We start from the raw sequence: 20,724 nt of genomic DNA, 5'->3' as shown, positions 1-20,724 counted from the left end.
GATTGCTCTGTGGCCTAAGATGTGCTCTATTCTGTAGAACATTCCACGTGAATTGGAAAAGAATGTGTACTTTGCAGTGGTTGGATGGAGTGTTCTATATATGTCTATGAGGTCAAGTTGGCTGATTGTGCCCTTTAGTCTTTTGTACCTTTGCTGAGTTTCTTCTTAGCTGTTCTGTCCTTTACTGAGAGTGGTGTGTTGAAGTCTCCTACTATTATTGTGGAACTTTCAATTTCTCTTTTCAGTGTCATTAGAGTTTGTTTTATGAATTTTGGCCCCTGTGATTTGGTGCATAGATGTTTATTATGGTTATGACTTCATGATGGATCATCCCCTTAATCATTATATAGTGTCCTTCTTTGTCTTTTATGGTAGATTTTGCTTTAATGTCTATTTTATCTGAGATTAGATTTGCTACTCCTGGTCTTTTTTGGTAGTTGTGAGCTTGATATATTTTTTTCCAACCTTTGACTTTTAATAAATTCACATCTTTGTTTCTAACGTGTGTCTCTTGAAGACAGCATATTGATGGATTCTGTTTTCTTATCCATTCTGTCACTCTCTGTTTCTGTACGGGTGCATTGAGTCCATTTACATTCAATGTAATTATTGATAGATGTGTTTGTTGTTGTCATTTTGTAGTGCTTTTTTTGTGGTGCTGAAGTTTTCTTTGTTCTTGTTACTCTCTTGTGCTGAGTTACTTTTGTGTGTGGTTTTTTTTTATTTCTTTTGTTTTTGCTGAGACTTTATGTTTTTGCTCTTTTTTTTATAAGTATGTTTGTTGACTATCTTTGTGGTTACCATGAATTTTACCCTTATCTTTCTAAGGTTGAAGTAGTCTACCATTACTTGGTATCGCCTTGCCTTCCTCTCCATTAGAAGGTTTTATACCTATGTCGTTTATTCCCTCTTTTATTGTGTCAATGTTGTTGTCATTTACTGATTAACTGCTCTGATTCCCTGTAGTATTTCTTTTGGTTTTGGATAGTCCTTCAGAGGTCATTTCCTTGATTGGTATCTGGCTGGTACTATCCTGCATCCTAGATTCTGCCTGTGAGCTGAAGCTGTTTGTCCTCAGATCGAAGAACTCCCTTTAATAATTCTTGTAAGTTTGGTTTGACTTTTACATATTCCCTTAATTTCTGTTTATCTGGAAATGACCTAATTTCACCATCAAATTTGAACGAGAGTTTTGCAGGATATATTATTCTTGGCTGGCAATTTTTTTCTTTCAACATTATATATGTCATCCCATTTCCTTCTTGCCTGCATGGTTTCTGCTGAATAATCTGAGATTAGTCTTATTGTTTCTTCTCTGTATGTGACTTCTTGTTTTTCACGAGCTGCTCTCAGGATTCTTTGTTTGTCTTTAGTTTTGGCGAGTGTGAATATGGTATGCCTTGGTGATTTTCTTTTGGGGTCTCTCCTATATGGGGTTCGTTGAGCTTCTTGGATGGCCAGCTTTCATCTTTCATGATATTGGGGAAGTTTTCTGTCAGCAGTTCTTCAATGATCCTCTCTGTGTTTTCTGTTTTCTCCCCCTCTTCTGGAATTCCAATCATGTGCAAATTTTTGCTTTCGATTGTAACCCCCATAAGTCTCAGTGTTTCTTCATTTTTTTTTGTTCTTTTTTCTGAGTTTTCCTGAAACAGAGTTGTATCCAAGTGTTTGTCTTCAATTGCACTTGTCCTGTCTTCCACCATTTCAAACCTGCTTCTCAGCCCTTCTATGACACCATCCATTTCTGAAATCTTGTTGTTTATCTTTTGGATTTCTAATTGTTGTCTTTGTATAATTTCTAGTTGTAAGTTTATTTTGGCATTTTGTTCCTGCATTATTTTCCTGAATTCTTCCAGTTTTTTGTCTGTATTTTCCATGAATTTGTCCATTTTTTCCTCAAGTTTGTCAGGTTTTTACCTCAGCTCTTGGAGAATTCTGAGTATTATAGATTTGAATTCCCTATCAGGTAGTTCTAGTGCATTTTATTCCACCTGAAAGTCATCTGGTGTTTTACTTTGGACACCTACTGGAACCATCCTGTCTTTTTTTTCATAATTTTTTTGATATTGTCTGCTGTCTTCGGGGCATTCAGTAGTTATTTTTCTCATTTATTGATTGTAGATTGTAGATTTTGTCCCTTTTTTTTTTTAAATTTGAGTATGTCTGAGCCAGCGGTCTGTGTGTTCTTTGTTGTTTGCTCGTCTGTGGGCACAATACTTTTCACCTCCTTCTCCAGTTGGCAGGGTCAGTCACTCAGATATGGTAAGGCAGGGCAGGTCTAGCTGAAGTGGAGTTACTGGGATGGGTTGTTTGTGGCACTTACTACAGCCACCAGGGCAGGTCGGTAATCAGTGCAGGGCAGGTTCCAGTAGGCCGTGCTTGTGCTGCTTGGTGGTGCGATGTCAAGTGCACAGTGCAGGTAGGCAGGATGTTGCGGGGAGATTGTTATGTGTGGAGCTAAAAAGGATATGGGAGAGAAGAGAGATGATCAGGGGCCAAAAACATACAAAAAAAAACAAAAAAGAATGCTAGGGGAGCTTGCCGTTGGATTGGAGAGATGAGAGACTATGAATTGAAGAAAAACAGAAAGGGAAGAGGAAGAAAATAAAATAAAAGAATGAATAAATAAAAATTGGAAAGGTTAAAGAACCACAAAGTTCCCAGGGATCCCTCCAGTGCTGCTATGAGGTCTGGGGAAGTCGGTCTCAGGTGTTGCAGTACAGCCTGGCTAGAAGGGGTAGAGGTATACAAAGCCAGGTATTCAGGGAACAGAAAGAGAAGGAAGATATAGAGAGACAAGAAACTGAGTAATGAAGAGAGACAAAAAGGGAAAAAGAAGGAAAAGAAAACAAAACAAATTTAAAAAAAAAGAACAAGAAAAGCCCCCCAAAAAACAGAAGAAAAAAAATAAACCAACAAAAAAAGAAATACCCTCAGGGATCCCTCTGCATGTCTGTGCAAGCTGAGGGGGTAGTCTCCTTGCCACACAGCTCCGCCTGGCCAGAAAGGGCTCCCAACTGAAGAAAAGGAAAAGAAAACAAACAAACATTTCAAAACAAACAAATGAACAAAAACCCTGGGATCCCGCCAGCACGGTAGCCCAGACTGGGGAGCAGCTCCACTTTCGAATGAAGCTCCATAGCCCCTCAGGAAGAAGCAAAGATGGCACACAGAGCCAGGTATTTGAGCTAAAGGAGGGAGAGGTGGTGAGTGTTAAGGAAGAAATCAAAAGAAGTGAAAAAAGCAACACCAGCAGCCAACAAATGGCACTCAGAGAGCCGGCCCATTCGGGTGTGTGGAATACAAGCAGCCAGTGTTTCCCGGACAAGAGACTGTGGCCACGGGAAGCAGAGGAGGCCGAGTGGGGGTGAAGAAGGGTGGGGAGGGGGAAGCGTATATCGCAAATTACTGGTTGTTTTGTCTCCTTCTGGAAGCTCCATGAAGCTGCTTTTTCGTACCCTCTGTTTGCTGGTCTCCTATAGGAGTCCAAGCTGGCAGATCGGCACTGCATTAGCTGGTAGGGGACCTCTGCACGAATCTCTCCTTGCTCTCTGTTCTCTGTCAGTTTTCTCGCTCCATTTGGTGTTTGGCTGAGTTCTTTATCTCTTCATTTGATGTTTTAGAGTTTCAGGATTGTTGTTTTCTCCATTCGGCTTAGTTTTTTGGAACTTTGCTGTGGAGGGACAGCGTGGTGCTTCTGCCTAGAGTGCCATTTTGGCGGAAGTCTATAACCTAACTTTTTAGTTCTAAGAAGATTGTTTGTAGATTCCTTGGAATTTTTACATAGACATTTATGGCACTTGCAAATAATAAAAGTTTTATTCCTTCCTTTCCAACATTCATGCCTATTATTTTATTTTCTTGCCTTATTGCATTGGCTAGGATTCCAAGAATATGCTGAATAGGAGTAACAGAAAAGACATTCTTGACTTGTTCCCTGTCTTAGGAAGAAACGTTCCTTCTTTCACCATTATGTATGAAGTTAGCTGTAGGTTTTTTTGTAGATACCTTTAATCAGGTTAAGTATGTTCCCTTCCATGCTTAATTTCCTGAGAGATTATCTCCTGAGTTGTGTTTATATCATGTACTGAATTTTATTAAATGTATTTCTTCATCAGTTGATATGATCTTGTGCTGTTTCTTCTTCTGATTCTTAATTTTTGAATTTCACTGATTGAGTTTCTAATATTGATCCAGCCTTGCATACCTGAGATAAATCCCATTTGATGTTGGAGGGTAATGTGTTATTCTTTTTACGTATGATTAGATTCCAATTTGTACTATTTGTTGATAAATTTACATGTATGCTGACCTTATGATATGAATTTGGAACTGATTCTTTCTCTTATATCTCTGGAAGAGATTTATAGAACTGGTGTTATTTTTTTCTTTTAATCTTTGATGTGATTATGTTTTAAAAAGATCACAATCCAGAATGAATTGAAGAGATGGATAAGCAGAGCAGAAGCAGGGAGGAGGCTATTGAAGTTATTTTAGTGAAATATAAAGTGTCTTAGAAGTGTAACTAATAATAAGGTCGGAAAATGGATATGTATAAATATCTATTTATATTTTGCCTAGCACACTTCCTGGCACATAGTAGATAGTCAGTAAATGATCAATATTCATTTCTTTTCCATTTCCCCTTAGTTTAATTTTTCCTCGAAGTACTTCAAACTTTAACCCTTCACAACAGAGGGTGGCAAACTATGGCCTGTGTAGTGCCTAATTTTTTTCGTAAATAAAGTTTTACTTGAACATAGCCTTGTCCATTTTTGACATATTTTCTAAGGCTGTTTTTACACCACAAGAGAAAAGTAGTTTCAACAAAGACCATACGGCTGGCAAGCCTTAAATATTTACTATCTGGCCCTTTACAGAAAAATGTTGCCAACGCTTGCTCCAGCTAAGTCTAAGTATGCTGAATGACATAATGTTCGTAACTTATGGTAAGCACTGTTTAGCAGATACTTTCCTTCAGATTAATGCCAACATCCTTACAATAGTCTATAATGACCTGTATCGTTTGCCCCCACTACTCCATGCTAATAATATCTTTCTAACCCTTTCAAGGCCCAATTGTTTTCCACTTTGAATTTTTGGTTGATATAATTTTTTTTCATTAATGGGATGCATGTTAAATCATTGAGTGTGTCTGAATTTTTGGTAGGTAATATAGATTTTCATACACATTATGTGGGCCACATATGTCCCTCTGGACTCAGGAGGTAAGATTATGTGTGCTATGTATATCCCTCTGGACTCTAGGAGTAGTTTTATGTGAGCACATATTACACTCTGGACTCTGGGGTAAAATTACATTGGACACGTATGTCCCTCTGGCCTCTGCATGATCTTCTAGATCCCTTGACAGGTGTGTACAATGTATGGCACCTGAAAATGAGCTATTCACTTGAACATGGAATCATCATTAGAAATGCTACTTCCAAATAACACACAGGAACCCAGAAATATACTTACAAGGTTTACCTCACTGTATGAAAGCCAAAAGAGACAAAAGTTTTTCACAATCACACCTCTAGGATTCACCACTTCATACAGTACCCTCTAAAAACAGTAATTTGTGGCAAACACCCATTTCTTTTTCTTTTCTTTTTTTTGTAAAGATTACTGCCAAGAAACTCTGTGGCGCTCAGTTCTACCCTGTAACACAGGTTTGGTTTTTTTTTCTCTTAATCGTATTTTAGATGAAGGTTTACAGAGCAAATTAGTTTCTTATTAAACAATAATACATATATTGTTCTGTGACAATTGTTGCCATCCCCACAACATGTCAACACTCTCCCCTTCTCAACCTTGGGTTCCCCATTACCAGCTTTCCTGTCCTCTCCTGGCTTCTCATCCTTACTCCTGGGCTGGTGTGCCCATTTAGTCTTGTTTTGTTTTATGGGCCTGTCTAATCTTTGGCTGAAGGGTGAACCTCAGCAGTGGCTTCAGTACTGAGTTAAAAGGAGTCTGGGGCCATACTCTCGGAGTTTCTCCAGTTCTCTGTCAGACCAGTAAGTCTTTTTTTTTTAGTTAGAATTTTGTTCTACACTTTTCTCCAGCTCTGTCTGGGACTCCCAATTGTGATCCCTGTCAGAGCAATTGTTAGTTGTAGCCGGGTACCATCTAGTTGTGCTGGACTCAGTCTGGTGCATGCTGTGGTAGCTGTGGTGCATTAACCCTTTGGACTATTCTTTCCCTTGTGTCTTTGGTTTTCTTCATTCTATCTTGCTCCAGATGGGGGCAAACACTCATTTCTTCCATTTCAAACAGTTGTACAGGTCCCCGCCTGATGACAGCATGTACTGCCAGTGGAACAGCCACTTCCCAATAAACCCAAGAGGTGGAAAATATATGTGGTCACTATATGTCTTATGGGTTATGAAAGGGCTAACCTCATCACTTTTTACTCTCCTGTCATTCACTCCACTTCAGCCTCCTTGCTGCTTTTCAAATATTCAGACACATTTCCTTCTTGGGACCTGTGTGGTAATGAAAAAGTTTGGCCTTTGTTCTTGATTCCTGAGAAGTGACCCTGGAAGTAATTGAGGTACCTTTATCTGAAACCTCCAGAACACACCTGAGGATTTCTGCTAAAAGGTGGGGGATGGTCAGATCAGAAAGACTCACCTAGTAGGTCAATATCAACTAATCTCAGAAGGCATGATTTATCCTATTATGCATATGCAATGAAGACTTCAATCATGATAAAAGTTCTGAGTGCAGAGGCTCACAAAGCTTCCTGATTGGTGAAAGACATTGATACACATGAAAGGGTAGCACATCCCTTTGGGACATGGAAACTCCATGTTGAGAACCCTCACTGTCCCTGCCTCATGGGTCTTTTCTTTATGCTGATCCTGATTTATATCCTTTCACTATAATAAATCTGTAATCAGAAGTATAGTACTTTCTGTGAGTTCTGTGAGTCATTCTAGCAAATTATTGAACCCAAAGGAACAGTGAGAGCCAGGAGGTGAAAGTGAGGGAGCCCAGGGGAGGTCGTCAAACCTTCAGCTGGCATCCTGAAGAAGTAGTGGGAAAACCCAGAGTTTGTGGACAGCAATTCAGAAGTAAGGGTGACCTGCAGACTTCTGAGCTTACAGCTGGCATCTGCCTATTTGGCTGTCTGAAGGACGGTGTTCTTTTAACTTCTGAGAGTCGACTTAGTTCTGGGTGGTTAGGATCAGAGAAAGAGAGTGTGTCATGGAGGCAGCTGTTATCAGCAATGATTGAGAAGTGGTAAAGTGGGAGTTTGATTAATCCTCACATTTTGTGGGTTGGATTTCTGTCATCCTTACCCATGAAGGACTTTCCTTGCAGATTCACTCTGGCTGAAATTTCCTCCCTCCAAGGTCCTATGGCTTATCCCTTCTCTCCTTCAATTCTCTGCTCGAATCACCTTCTTCATAAAATCTACCTTGACCACCTTATTTTTGTTACAGATTGAGAAAGCTCTATACTGATAGTAAAGCTTTTTGAATTCCCAAATCTCTAGCACATATAATTTATTTTAAATCTTTAACAAATTGTAATAAGATATTATGTATATTGATGCCCAGATTTTATCATCCCCAAATATAAATCTAACCACTTCAAACCCCCTATTTATTGCACAAGACCTAAGTACTGTAAGTAGTTTGGAACTGCTCATATACGAGTTAAAGTTAGTGAGAGAACTAAAGATAGTTTTTCCTAGATGTGTTTTCTAAATCTTTTCTAATGTAGCTCTAAAATATGAGTTGGACTGGCCCTGGAGGAAAAGCTTGAGACAAACAAAGCCAGAGAGACCAGTGATACCGTCTCTGTATTAACCAATATACCAGTTGCCATAAAAACAATTCTGACTCATGGTGATCCCATGTGTGTCACAGTAGAACTGTGCTCCATAGAGTTTTCAATGGTTGATTTTTTTTGGAACTAGATCACCAGCCCTTTCGTCCAAGCTGCCTCTGGGTGGACTCAAACCTCCAATCTTTCAGTTAGCAGCCGATCGTGTTATTTGCATCCTTTATACTAAAGGACTGCTCTTTTCTTATGACGCCTGACACAGAGCTGGCTCATAATAACAACAGTTTCTCCTCCTCAAAAATCACATTAGGAATAGCATCATGCCCACCTTTACGTCTTTCCTAAATTCTGTGCATCCAATATCTCCTTTAGCTGAGTGTCAGTCTTATTCTGTAAAGTGTAGAAATGGCCATGATATTTCTATCTGAGAATGTCAGCTGAGGAATGACAATGGGGGGAGAATGGAAGATAGAGAAAAATAAATCATGATTTCATTATTTCAGTTTGGATTTTAAGTTCAGGAGGGTATTATTAATGTTTCCTGATTTCGCCAAAATACCTATTACAGTGTCAGTCTCAAAAAATAATCCAGGGAAATTTATTGCTTTAGTGAGATCACTTTTTCTATGACCTAGTCTATTTTGTTTAAAATGTGTTTTACAATATTCAGAAAAACATAAACTATTCTGACCCATTCAAGAAATAGAAACACCACGATATCTTTAGAATAACCAAATTGTTAAAATGCAGAACATAGTGAATAGGTTTTCTTCAGCTATTCTACATAAACGAACTTGTACTTCTAGAGAAAGAAAGTGGAAAAAAAAAAAAAGTGAAGCTGGTTTCCAGGGTAACCATGTCCTGATTGGAAAAGAGATGGTCATGGGGTTTGATATAATTGAAGCAAGGCAGCCTGTGGCTGTGTTTTCTCTCTCATTTGCTTATAAACAAGGGTAAGAAAAGTCAGAAAAGAACTGAAAGGGTATTATTTAAAGCAAACCATGGAGCACAGCATAATGCATATTAAGAGGTCAAGTACTCTTTTTGATGAGTTACATGGATACTTAAAATAATTATAATAATATTTTATATTAATAAGCACATTGCAGTGTACAAACATTTCAGAGTCTCTCCTATGCTTGCAGTCTCCCAAGTTACTAAATTTGCAAACATCTTTCAATGTTGCTTCTCTGAAAGTCCTTCTACCTGGTCTGTTCCAAAGCAAAATCATTTCTCCCTTTCTAACATTTTTCACATTTTACTGCTTTTTTTTTTCACCCCCTTCCCATGTATCACATTCCAAAGCTACAGCTCTTCAAGTTTAGATTTTGGCAACAGATTTCCAGCTGGTTTCCTTGATTCCTACCCTAAATATAATCTCTCTCTTGTATTCCCATTAAAGGGGGCACAAATGGTTTGCACTTGATTAACCTAAAAGTTGGCAGTTTGAACCCACCCAGCAACACCAAGGAAGAAAGTCTTGGCAACCAGCTTCAGTAAAGATTACAGCAAGAAAATCCTATGGATCAGTTCTACTCCATAACACACAGAGTTGCCATGAGTCAGAATCGATTCGATGACAACAGGTTTGGTTTTTCAGTTTTTCTATTCCCATTAGGTTTAAATTATGTAATGTGTGTGAAGTGTTTAGCACATTACCAGGGTTGAATGAACGTTAGTTACTATTTTTATTATTCAGTTTAGCAAACATAGACAACATTTCTTGTAATAGTACATTGTCACTGCTTTGAAACAGATAGACAAAGGTTCTTAAACTGAACTCGTTTGATTAGCTTCAAAGGGATTGAATTCCCTGAAATGTATGCATCCATGCACGTATACATTTTCCCCTTTGTGTATGAGGTCCCAGTGGCTTCCTGCTTTAATTCAATAGAGTTTTGTCCGGCTTTGAGGCTTTCCATGATCAGCCTTGACTACCTATCCACCAGACTTCCCATTTCTCATGACACGTCTCCCCACACCAATGATACTGGTTCCCTCATTGTTTCCTGCACATTTCCTCCCTTTTTCCATTGCTTTGCTTATATTTTTCCCCTACCCTGAGTGTAATGATCTTCCTGCTTCCTTCTCTCTGAACGCATCCTACCTGTGAGGGTGAACTTAAATTGTCCCTTCCATGGAAACTTCTCTGACTTCAGCCCATACTGACTTGCTTTTGCTCCCTTCTCTGATAAAAATTTACAACCCATCTTAGGCATATAATATTGTTATTTTTACAGTGGTAAGAGGGCACAGGAAACTCTTTAAATAACTGAAGTTATGCTGAACATTTAAGACTGTGGTGTGAGAAAGTGAGCAAAGACTGAAAAGGTTAAGACGAGGAGCTAGAGTTATCATTTGATTAAAGCCATGTGAACCCATTACTGACTCAATTTTTAGCTCTATTAGGACAATGAGTACTCATTTTTTTATAACCCACTGTAAACATGGATTCCATTGGAATCAAATAGCAAAGAAGTATTGAAAATTTCTACGTGCCAAAAACTGAGGTAAGAATTTGACCCACATCATATCATTTAAACCTCATGGCAATCCCGTAAGAGGTAATTATTATACTATTTTTATACCAATTTAGCAAATAAGAAAACTGAGAAATAGAGAGTAACTTACCCCATGCCATACACATAGTAAATGGTGGAGCCCGTACCAAACCCTAGATTGTCTGACTTCAAAGTCTGTGCTTTTAATCACCTCATAGATCCTATATACAACTCTGCAGGATATATAAATGTATCAACACTGCTTTCCATACAGTGAGGTAAATAATTTTTTTACCCAAAGAATTAGGTCTTGGGAAGTAACCTCTAAATCCTTGGAATTTGCTAAATGACTGGAGTGTCTTTATTATTCACTGAGAACTTCAAACAGTTTATGCTGATGAGATGACTCAGTGTAGGGGCTGACCACACCAGAAGGACCCATCCCATGATATCAGTCTGATGTCTACCCTCCTGGGAGATGAGGGGGCCTGGAGATTGAGTTAAATCATGCAGCAATGATTCATTCCATCATGCCTACTTAAAGAAACTCCAGTAAAAACTCTGAAGCTTGGGTGAGCTTTCTGGTTGGTGATAAACATCAATGAATCAGGAGGGTAGCATATCCCCGGGGACACAAATGTTCCATGTTAGGGACTATCCCATACCTCACCCTATGTGCCGCTTCTTTTGTATCCTTTTTTGCTATAAAAACACTGTAATGGTAAGTATAGCCTTTCCTGAGTTCTATGAGTCATTTCAGCAAATTACTGAACTCAAATTTGCAGCCAGTTGGTCAGAAATGCAGGTGGCCCTAGGGGACCCTTGAACTTGTGCTAGTGTCTGAAATCTTGGGAAGACTTGGCAGTCTAGAGGACTTTGCCTTTTTAACATTTGAGATCTGACCTAACACCAGGTAGTTAAGAGCGAGACAAACTGAAGTGGGAGGCCTCACACTACCTGATTTTAGAAACTATTATACGGTCACGGTAGTCAAAACAGCCTGGTAGTGGTACAACAACAGTTACGTAGACCAATGGAACAGAGTTGAGAATCCAGATATAAGCTCATCCACCTATGAGCAGCTAATATTTGACAAAGGCCCAAAGTCTATTAATTGGGGAAAAGACAGTCTCTTTAACAAACAATGCTGGCATAACTGGATATCCATCTGCAAAAAACTGAAACAAGACCCATACCTCACACCATGTGCAACAACTAACTCAAAATGGATCAAAGAATTAAATATAAAATTGAAAAAGATAAAGATCATGGAAGAAAAAATAGGGACAACGCTAGAAGCCCTAATACATGGCATAAACACAATAAGAACCATAAATAACAATGCACAAGCACCAGAAGAGAGACTAGAAAATGGGAGCTCCTAAAAATCAAACACTTATGCTCATCAAAAGACTTCACCAAAAGAGTAAGAAGACAACCTACAGACTGGGAAAAAATTTTTGGCTACGACAAATCCAATCAGCATTTAATTGCTAAAATCTATAAGATATTGCAAAACCTCAACAACAAAAAGACAAATAACCCAATTAAAAAATGGGCAAAGGATATGAACAGACACTTCACCAAAGAAGATGTTCAGGTGGTTAACAGACACATGAAGAAATGCTCACGATCATTAGCCATTAGAGAAATTTAGATCAAAACTACAAGGAGATATCATCTCACTCCAACAAGGCTAGCATTAATCCCCAAACCAAAAAAATAATAAATGCTGGAGAGGTTGTGGAGAGACTGGAACACTTATACACTGTTGGTGGGAATGTAAAATGGTACAACCACTTTGGAAATTGATTTGGCGCTTCCTTAAAAAGTTAGAAATAGAACTACCATAAGATCCAGCTATACCGCTCCTTGGAATATACCCTAGAGAAACAAGAGCAGTCACATGAATAGATATATGCACACCCATGTTCATTGCAGCACTGTTCACAATAGCAAAAAATGGAAGCAACCTAGGTGCCCATCAACGGATGAATGGATAAACAAATTGTGGTATATCCACACAATGGAATATTATGCAATGATAAAGAACAATGATGAAGCTGTGAAACATGGTATAACATGGTGGAAGCTGGAACTTATTTTGCTGAGTGAATTTAGTCAGTCACAGAAGGACAAATACTGTGTAAGACCACTATTATAAGAACACAAGAAAAGGTTTAAACAGAGAAGAAAACTTTCTTTGAAGGTTACGGGGGTGGGGAGGGAGGGTGAGGGTTATTCACTAACTAGATAGTAAATAAGAATCATCTTAGGTAAAGGGAAGGACAGCACACACTGCAGGGGAAGTCAGCATAACTGGACTAAACCAAAGCTAAAAAGTTTCCTCAATACAATCAAATACTTTGAGAGACAGAGTAGCAGGGATACGGGATCTGGAGATCATGCTTTCAGGGGACATGTATGTCAATTGGCATAACAAAGCTTATTAAGAAAATGTTCTGCATCCTACTTTGGTGAGTGGTGTCTGAGGTCTTAAAAGCTTGCAAGCGGCATCTAAGATGTATCAATTGGTTCCAAGAACTTGGAGTAAAGGAGAATGAAGAAAACCAAAGACACAAGGAAAGTATTAGCCCAAGAGACAGAATGGGCCACATAAACCAGAGACTTCATCAGCCTGAGACAAGAAGAACTAGATGGTGCCCGGCTACCACCAATGAAGGTCCTGACAGGGAACACAACAGGGGATCCCTGATGGAGCAGTAGAAGGATGGGGTGCAGAACTCAAATTCTAGTGAGAAGACCAGACTTAATGGTCTGACTGAGACTGGAGGCACCCCGGAAAGCATGGCCCCTGGACTCTCTATCAGCCCAGAACTAAAACAATTTCCAAGGCCAGCTCTTCAGACAGGGATTGGACTGGCCTGTGGGACATAAAGTGATACTCGTGAAGAGTGTGCCTCTCAGTCAAGCAGATACAAGAGACCAATGGGGCAACTTCTGTCCAGAGGTGAGATGGGAAGGCAGAGAGAGTTAGGAACTGGTTGAATGGTCATGGGGAATCAGGGGTGGAAAGGAGGAGTGTGCTGTCACAGAATGGGGTGAGCAATTAGGGTCTCATAACAATGTATGTAAAAAAAAAAATTTGTATGGGAGACTAACTTGAAATGTAAACTTCATTTAATTACAACAATAAAAACAAGAAAAGAGTGAGATGAATGGCATTGCAGTTAGCGTGAGTATTGAACCTGATTTTAGACGGTCATAAATTGGTTTTACCATAAGTTGATCATTTTTATTGTCCTAGAAAATACTAATGCAGAGGTGAGTTTAATCAAACCCTGGGATGTTCTGAGCTGCTTGCTATCCTGATTCACATCCGTTCTTGCCAGTTGTCCTCTTATAGAACCCCCTTTTGCCACCTTCTATTATCCTGAATTTTATTGCCTACTAAATGAATACTTTGATTTCATAATGTTAATATGAAGGAGTTTTATTATTTGGACTGATTTCTGATCTCCTCTTCTTGGAGGTAAGGAAAGATCTAAAGGAATAAATATGGTTTCAAGACTTTGAATAGAGCCCAAATTAATCTAGAAATTTTCAGTATTTGTGGAAAGTGCTAACTGCCCCCAAAATCTTGAGTACTCCTGAGAACAGGATGAAAACTCAAAGTCAAAAAAGGACATACAGGAAACTATAACAAGGAAAGGAAGGAAGAAATAATTTTTGTGTATTTCTTTGTTTGTTTTTTGGATTTGTGTGTGTGTTGTTTGTTTGTTTACTTTTAATCACATACAAGCCCAGGTAAAAATATTCTTCCTTTGAGCTTCGATGGAAAGCATCAAGTGCCTTCCCTTTTTCAGCAGCCCTCAAGTGGGGAAAGGGAGTGGGAAAGGCCTGCTTGGCTGGGAAAACTATTTTATTACTGACTTTGTTTGGAATAGCTGGTACATAGTGGTAATAAAAATCTGAATTATTTTAATAAGTTTTATTATTGTTTTTAAATTCTCTAAATGCACTAGGGATGCCTGGTCCCTCTCAGAACCCCTCCCCCTATATCCCACTGCCCTTATGCCCATTTGATGCTAGAAGAGGTCAGGACCTCAATAGCATGTCCCAGCATTACTTGAGCAAGCAAGTCTATATCTTCTCCTATGATACAAGAGAATCCCAGGGAGACACATACAATGAAAAGGATCCCAGTATGGGTAATAACTAAAAGGTATGAAATTCTATAATGTTTAATGTACATTGATTTTGAAAAGCACTTAGAAATAATTTTCCATTAGAACTTTTCAAGTAAGTACTCTAGGATTCCAGCATTTCTTTATACGTTAGAGTATTATTGAGTCTGCTTTAGTCAGGACACTGGAATATAGAGAAACATCATTGTCCAGGGCTGAAAGGCAAAGAGCAGTCTCATATTTCTCTTAGTAAAATGATTCATAGAGTTTAGGGAGAGAGAATGTGAACATGCAACACTCTTCCCCGAAACCCACACGCTGTTTCTGATCAAAAGTAATGAGTTGTGATCAAGTTGGATAAATGAGTAGCTAACTAATTAGAAAGAGAGAGAGACTTTTACTGCTCCCTCCACGTTGGAAAATGCATCTACTTAAAGTACACAAACTCTCTCCAAGAAACTGTCATCTGGGATTATCAGTATGGCCTCTCAAGACTTGACCCATTGCCCAGGAGTCCACTGGATCACCTTGACCTTCGTGGTCAAACAATGTCTATAAATAATGCATTTAAGTGTTTTTACATGTGAGCCGAATAACCTTATTCATATTTGTTCAGGAATTCAGGCTGATTGTTATGACGCTGCTTCAGTTTTCTGTGTATTAACCTTTAAAAGGAGATTACACGCTTTTCTTTAAAGTAAGAACACAGTGCCCATCAATTCCAATATAAAGCCTAGGTTTGCGAACTGCGAGAGGAAAACATAATATTCCTATTATATCACTGAAATGTTTGACAAGTTTATTTTGAAAAAAATTACATTTTTAATACTCTGTATGCAATATAAGGAGCCCTGGTGGTGCAGTGGTTAAAGAGCTTGGCTGCTAAACTGAAAGTCTGCAGTTCGAATCCATCAGCCCCTTTGCAGGAGAAAGATGTGGCGGTCGGCTTTCATAAACATTACAGCCTAGGAAACCCTATAGTGCGGTTCTACTCTGTCCTACGGGGTCACTGTGAGTTGGAATCGACTGGAGGGCAAAGAATTGGGTTTTTTTGTTTTTTGTTTTTTAATATGCAAAATGGATGAGTACCAATCAAAAGAGAGCAATTTTGTGCGTGTGTGTGTGCGCGCGTCTGTGTGTGTGTGATTCTCAGATGTTTTCCACTTAGTGAGACATTTTAGGGGTTTGAATTAACAGTCCATGAACATTTTACAGAAACTGGATGTATCTCCTTTCAAATCATCAGCACATCTATAGATTTACACAAACACAAAGGGAAGGGGTTCTCATTCTATCAGGAGATTTTTGTTTTGTTTTATTTTCTTTGCAATCATTCTAGTTACTTTAATAGGCAATACACATAGGACTCTGAGCCTGCATCTGACCGTCTCTGCCTAGAAAAGCCAGGTTAATGTTGCTTAAAAGCATAGCCAATCTACTGTAAGAAGCACAGGATTTGAGAAAACATAAGCAACAGGCACGGCTGAATTCCTTTCTTTCTTCAGAAATACACTTTTACCTTCTCGCTCAAACTGAGATTTTTGGCCCTAATAAACTTTCTTTTGTAATTAAACTATATCGAAATATCAACAACAAACAAAGAAACATACCATTGTCCCCCTGCATACGCACACACAAAAAAAAATCTACAAAGCTTGAGTTTTCAATATCATTTAATGTATTTTTTTCCTTATCTGCTTTAATTGTATATCAGCTTTTCTGAATGAACCTTGTACAAAATAAAGGGATTTTATTTGCATGTTTCATTCCATATTATTTTGGACAAGAAAAGACATGGGGGAAGGGAGAAGTAAAATGGACTCCCAAACTGGGGTATGACTGCCATCTAGTGTGACAAACTATAACCCAGAAAGGAAGGAAAAGACTATCTGTGAGACAATCTGATTTGAAATTGCAGAGGTTAGAGGGAGGGAAGAGAGTACTGCTTGGAAAGAAGATACACCACACTTGTGCATTACATTCACCATTCAATGAATTCTTTTGCTACAAAAGCGTTAGTATGTAGTCAAACAATACAAAGCAGTCTATTTATTCTAGCAGAATGGAAAACCCCGGTAAATTCTAAAAGCAAGTTCTTTATGAGAAGGCATATCCCATCTGTAAAGGTTGTTAAACAGCAGAAATGATTTATGCAAGGGAGGGATGTCCACATCCTTTGAAAACAGTCCAGATAGCCATATGTTCACAGCTTTCTGTAAGAATGGTCACTTTTACACAGAGATAGGCAGACAGTATTGATGGCATCTTAGGTTTCCTTTCAAGCCCTCTGATTATATGAAATGAAAATAATATTTGCTATTCATGCCCATAAATAGCATGGTTCATAATATGTTTGTTGCCGACAGAAATATTATAATGATGAAAACTCACTATGTAGGATTCTAAAAGTAGTTTCTAACCACAAAATGTTGGACAAGATACCTGAAATGCTGGTTAAATATTTTTATTTATTTTTGCTTCACATGGTACCAAAGAAGGGGCAGGGAACAGTTGCCATCTAGTCCATTCTAACTCATGGCAACCCCACGTGTTGCAGAGTAGAATTCTGCTCTATAGGATTTTTAAGGCTGTGACCTTTCAGAAGTGGATCACCAGGGCTTTATTCCAAGGCACCTCTGGGTAGATTCGAACCATCCACCTTTTGGTTAGTAGCCAAGTGCTTAACCATTTGTGCTACCCAGGGCCTCGACATGATATAAGAATGTACATTAAAAAGATAGAAAGATAAGGGAAGAAACATCTTTCCATCACCCTCTGTAATTCTCCTTCCTTGTCAATTTTTACCAGCTCTGGTACAGATTCAATTAGGTATTAGCTAGTGCTTTTGTAGCTTGATGTCCAGCACTGTTTCCTTCCCTCATCACAGAGCAATCCTGTATTTCACTAACTATAACTCCCCTTGGCCTCCCTCCACGCCCTACACACCTCCTATCCTGCAGGGGTTTGTGCCTTATACGCTAAGGACTTTGATGTCCTGGTTATATTAGAAACTTATGACACTAAAGCTCAAAAGGCAGAAACCTGCAGGGATAATGAGAGCTAATTTGGAGAATCATAAGTGTAAAATCTAAGCTCAGAGGAATTTCAAGTCATTACCTATGTCAGAGTAACCTAGAACTGCAGGCTATTTTTGCTGGTTTCAAAAGTGACCTGTGGCTCCAGGTGCCTTGAATGAAAAAAGCACTGCTGTCCCACATTGGCCCCAGACACCCTAAGGGAGGAAAGCGATGCCAGGCATGCTCTAGGCAGAGAAAATGTATTTGGGAGGAAGGGCTTCCATCGCAGCCCAAAGGGAGAGAGGTTCATGCATACTTGGTAAAATGCATAAAAACTGGGAGTACAACATAACTGCTTCTGAATATTTTTTACAGAGGTGTTATAAAGATTAAGGAGACCGAAAAATCAAACCCAAACCCATTAAGTAGATTCTGACTTACAGTGACCCTACAGGACAGACTAGAACTGCCCCATAGGGTTTCCAAGGAGCGGCTGGTGGATTTGAAATGTTGACGTTTTGGTTAGCAGCCAAATGCTTAACCACTGCGCCACTAGGGCTCCAAAAGATTAAGGAGAGAGAGGCACAAATAGAACTGTAGGTTTTAGGATCACCTAACCTAATGACCTGCCCTGTGGGTAGATTCAACAACCTATGTAGTAAAATACAAGGGAGAATCTATTAATTAATCATTAAACATAGATCAGAAATAATGTTTCATAGGTTTAACAGCTTTATATTAGTTAACCGCAGGGTTAAAGTCGACCTGCTTTGGCAGAGACCCTAGAATTGAAAACTGAATTCTCCTGAAAAAAAAAATGACACCCCTCATTCTCTAGTGCCAGAGCCCAGAATTCCCTACTTCCTCCCCTCGTTTTTACAGCTGCTCTGTACTTGTCTGTATGCATCTGATGTGAATAATGTACAACCTGGAGAAAACACAGCCCTCTGTTAAAGCTCTCGCCCAGCTTTCCTAGGATTAATCACAGAATAAGACACTAAATAACATACTGATATGTTAATTCATTAAAGTCTAATTCAGTGGCAATACTTTTAGAAAGCCAACAAAGGGCTTATGGAAAACAAAGTGAGAAAATACTGTGAAAAAAGGTAAATCAATGCTCTGACTGAAAGTAAGTCAGAATTAAAGACACAAGTATGAATTAAAAGAGATCATGGCTAGAGTCCCAAGCTTAGCTACAAATGTATGTGTCCTTGCAAATTTTATCCTTGAACCTATATATATATACAAACAAACAAAGGAAGTTGCCCTCGAGTCAATTCTGACTCACAGCAACCCCATGTGTGTCAGAGTAGAACTGTGCTCGATAGGGTTTTCAAAGTTTGATTTTTTTGCAAGCAGCTTGCCTGGCATTTCTTCCAAGGCGCCTCTGTTTCTTCCAAGGCACCTCTGGGAGGACTCAAAGTGTCAACCTTTTGGTTACCAGGGAGCATGTCAACCTTTTGTGCCACCCAGGGACTCCTGAATCTATATATGAATACATGGAAATAATATGGATGGGAGGCTTTTGAAAGTTAGGATGCCCAGTTCAAAAGACTTAGGCAATATAAAGTAGACAAAGAGATTCCATTTCTGCTTTCAGAGACTCCTACCCTATCAGTGTGACTTTGGGCCAGTCTTCCTTCTGAACTTCAGTTGCTTCATCAGTATATATGTGCATTTAAAATACCTTTTTATCTTAAAAAGTTATTGTGAGATCCAGGTGGTATTTGGCAATAGCAACAATATGATATTGATAGAAGATCATTGTGTCACTATATTTTAGAAGCATATTTTAAAATGCCTCCAAATTCAGTTTTTAAGGAGCAGTGTATTTCTATATCCTTTTAGTTGATTGTATCAGAACCATTATTTGTGCTGAGCTCTGAATTCTTCTAGAAATGTCATGATGTAAAATAGGAAGCATCATCCTAATACAAGCAATGCTCAATGCAGTTTATTAGGAGTAGATCACTAGCTTTCATTAAGTGCCAGAAAGCTACATTTTTAACAAAACAAACAAACCAAAACCACAATGTTTTATACAATCAAATACACAAGTTATATCATTCAGCTAAGGGCAAGGTAATTAGTAGATTGACAGAAAATAAAAAAGTCTGGCATTTATAATTTGAACCACAAAAGGCAACTTAAAATATGCTTGGGAAGATTCCTTAAGATTTTGCTGGAAGTTCTAGAGAAGGAAAGAAACAGACTACATTGAATGGGGTAAAGTTTACCTTGGCCTCTACCTTCTTTTCCATTTCTCCCTTACTAATTCACTCACACTTCTTTAGATAACTGGTGCTTTCGTGATATTTGTCAAGGTTCAGAATTACATAAAATCCCCAAAATTATTTTTTTAATCTAACAGATATTACTTAAGAATATGTTAAGAAACTGCTCTTGCAAAGCACCATGGTAAAAACTATTTAAAATGTAGAGCTTGTAGGCCAATGGAAGATGGGTATAAGTATGTGCTTATTGGGATATAGACTAAATTCTAATAAAATATTTGAGGAGAGAAATTATCTCCATATAGGGTGACCAATAGGACAATATTTCGTTTTAATGTGGCTTGAGGCAGGGGCCCTGTGATACAATGGTTAAGTGCTTGGCTACTACCCAAAAGGTCGGTGGTTCAAGCTCACCACCTGCTCCATGAGAGAAAAGACCTGACGATCTGCTCCTATAAAGATTACTACCTAGGAAACCCTGTGGGGTAGTTCTACTTTGTCATATAGGATTGCTATGACTCAGAATCAACTCGATAGCACACAACAACAGCAACATTGAGGGTGAACCTTATAAAATAGAAAGAATTGGGACTTATAGAAATGCCAGAAGCTTTTAGGCTAAGAGAACAGCATGAATAATCTACAAAGACAGGAAGGTGTAGAATGATACGGAGAAAAGAAGACATTTTTTATTGTAACATGAATTAGAAAAGAATTGTTTGGGGCCTGTCTTAGTTACCTGCTATAACAGAAATACAACAAGTGGATGTCTTTAAGAGACAGAAATTTATTGTCTCACGGTTTAGGAGGCTATAAGTCCAAATTCAGGGCACTAGCTCCAGGGGAAGGCTTTCTCTCTCTGTCAGCTCTGGGGAAAGGTCCTTGTCATCAATCTTCCTCTGGTCTAGGAGTTTCTCAGTGCAAAGACCCTGGGGTCCAAAGGATGCACTCTGCTTCCAGCTCTTCTTTCTTGGCAGCAGGAGGTCCTTCTCTTTGCTTGTTTCTCTCTTTTATATCTCAAAAG

This window comes from Trichechus manatus, unplaced genomic scaffold, assembly GCF_000243295.1.
Source record: "Trichechus manatus latirostris isolate Lorelei unplaced genomic scaffold, TriManLat1.0 scaffold00115, whole genome shotgun sequence".
Lineage (NCBI taxonomy): Eukaryota > Metazoa > Chordata > Mammalia > Sirenia > Trichechidae > Trichechus > Trichechus manatus.
This window is presented reverse-complemented; position numbering follows the sequence as displayed.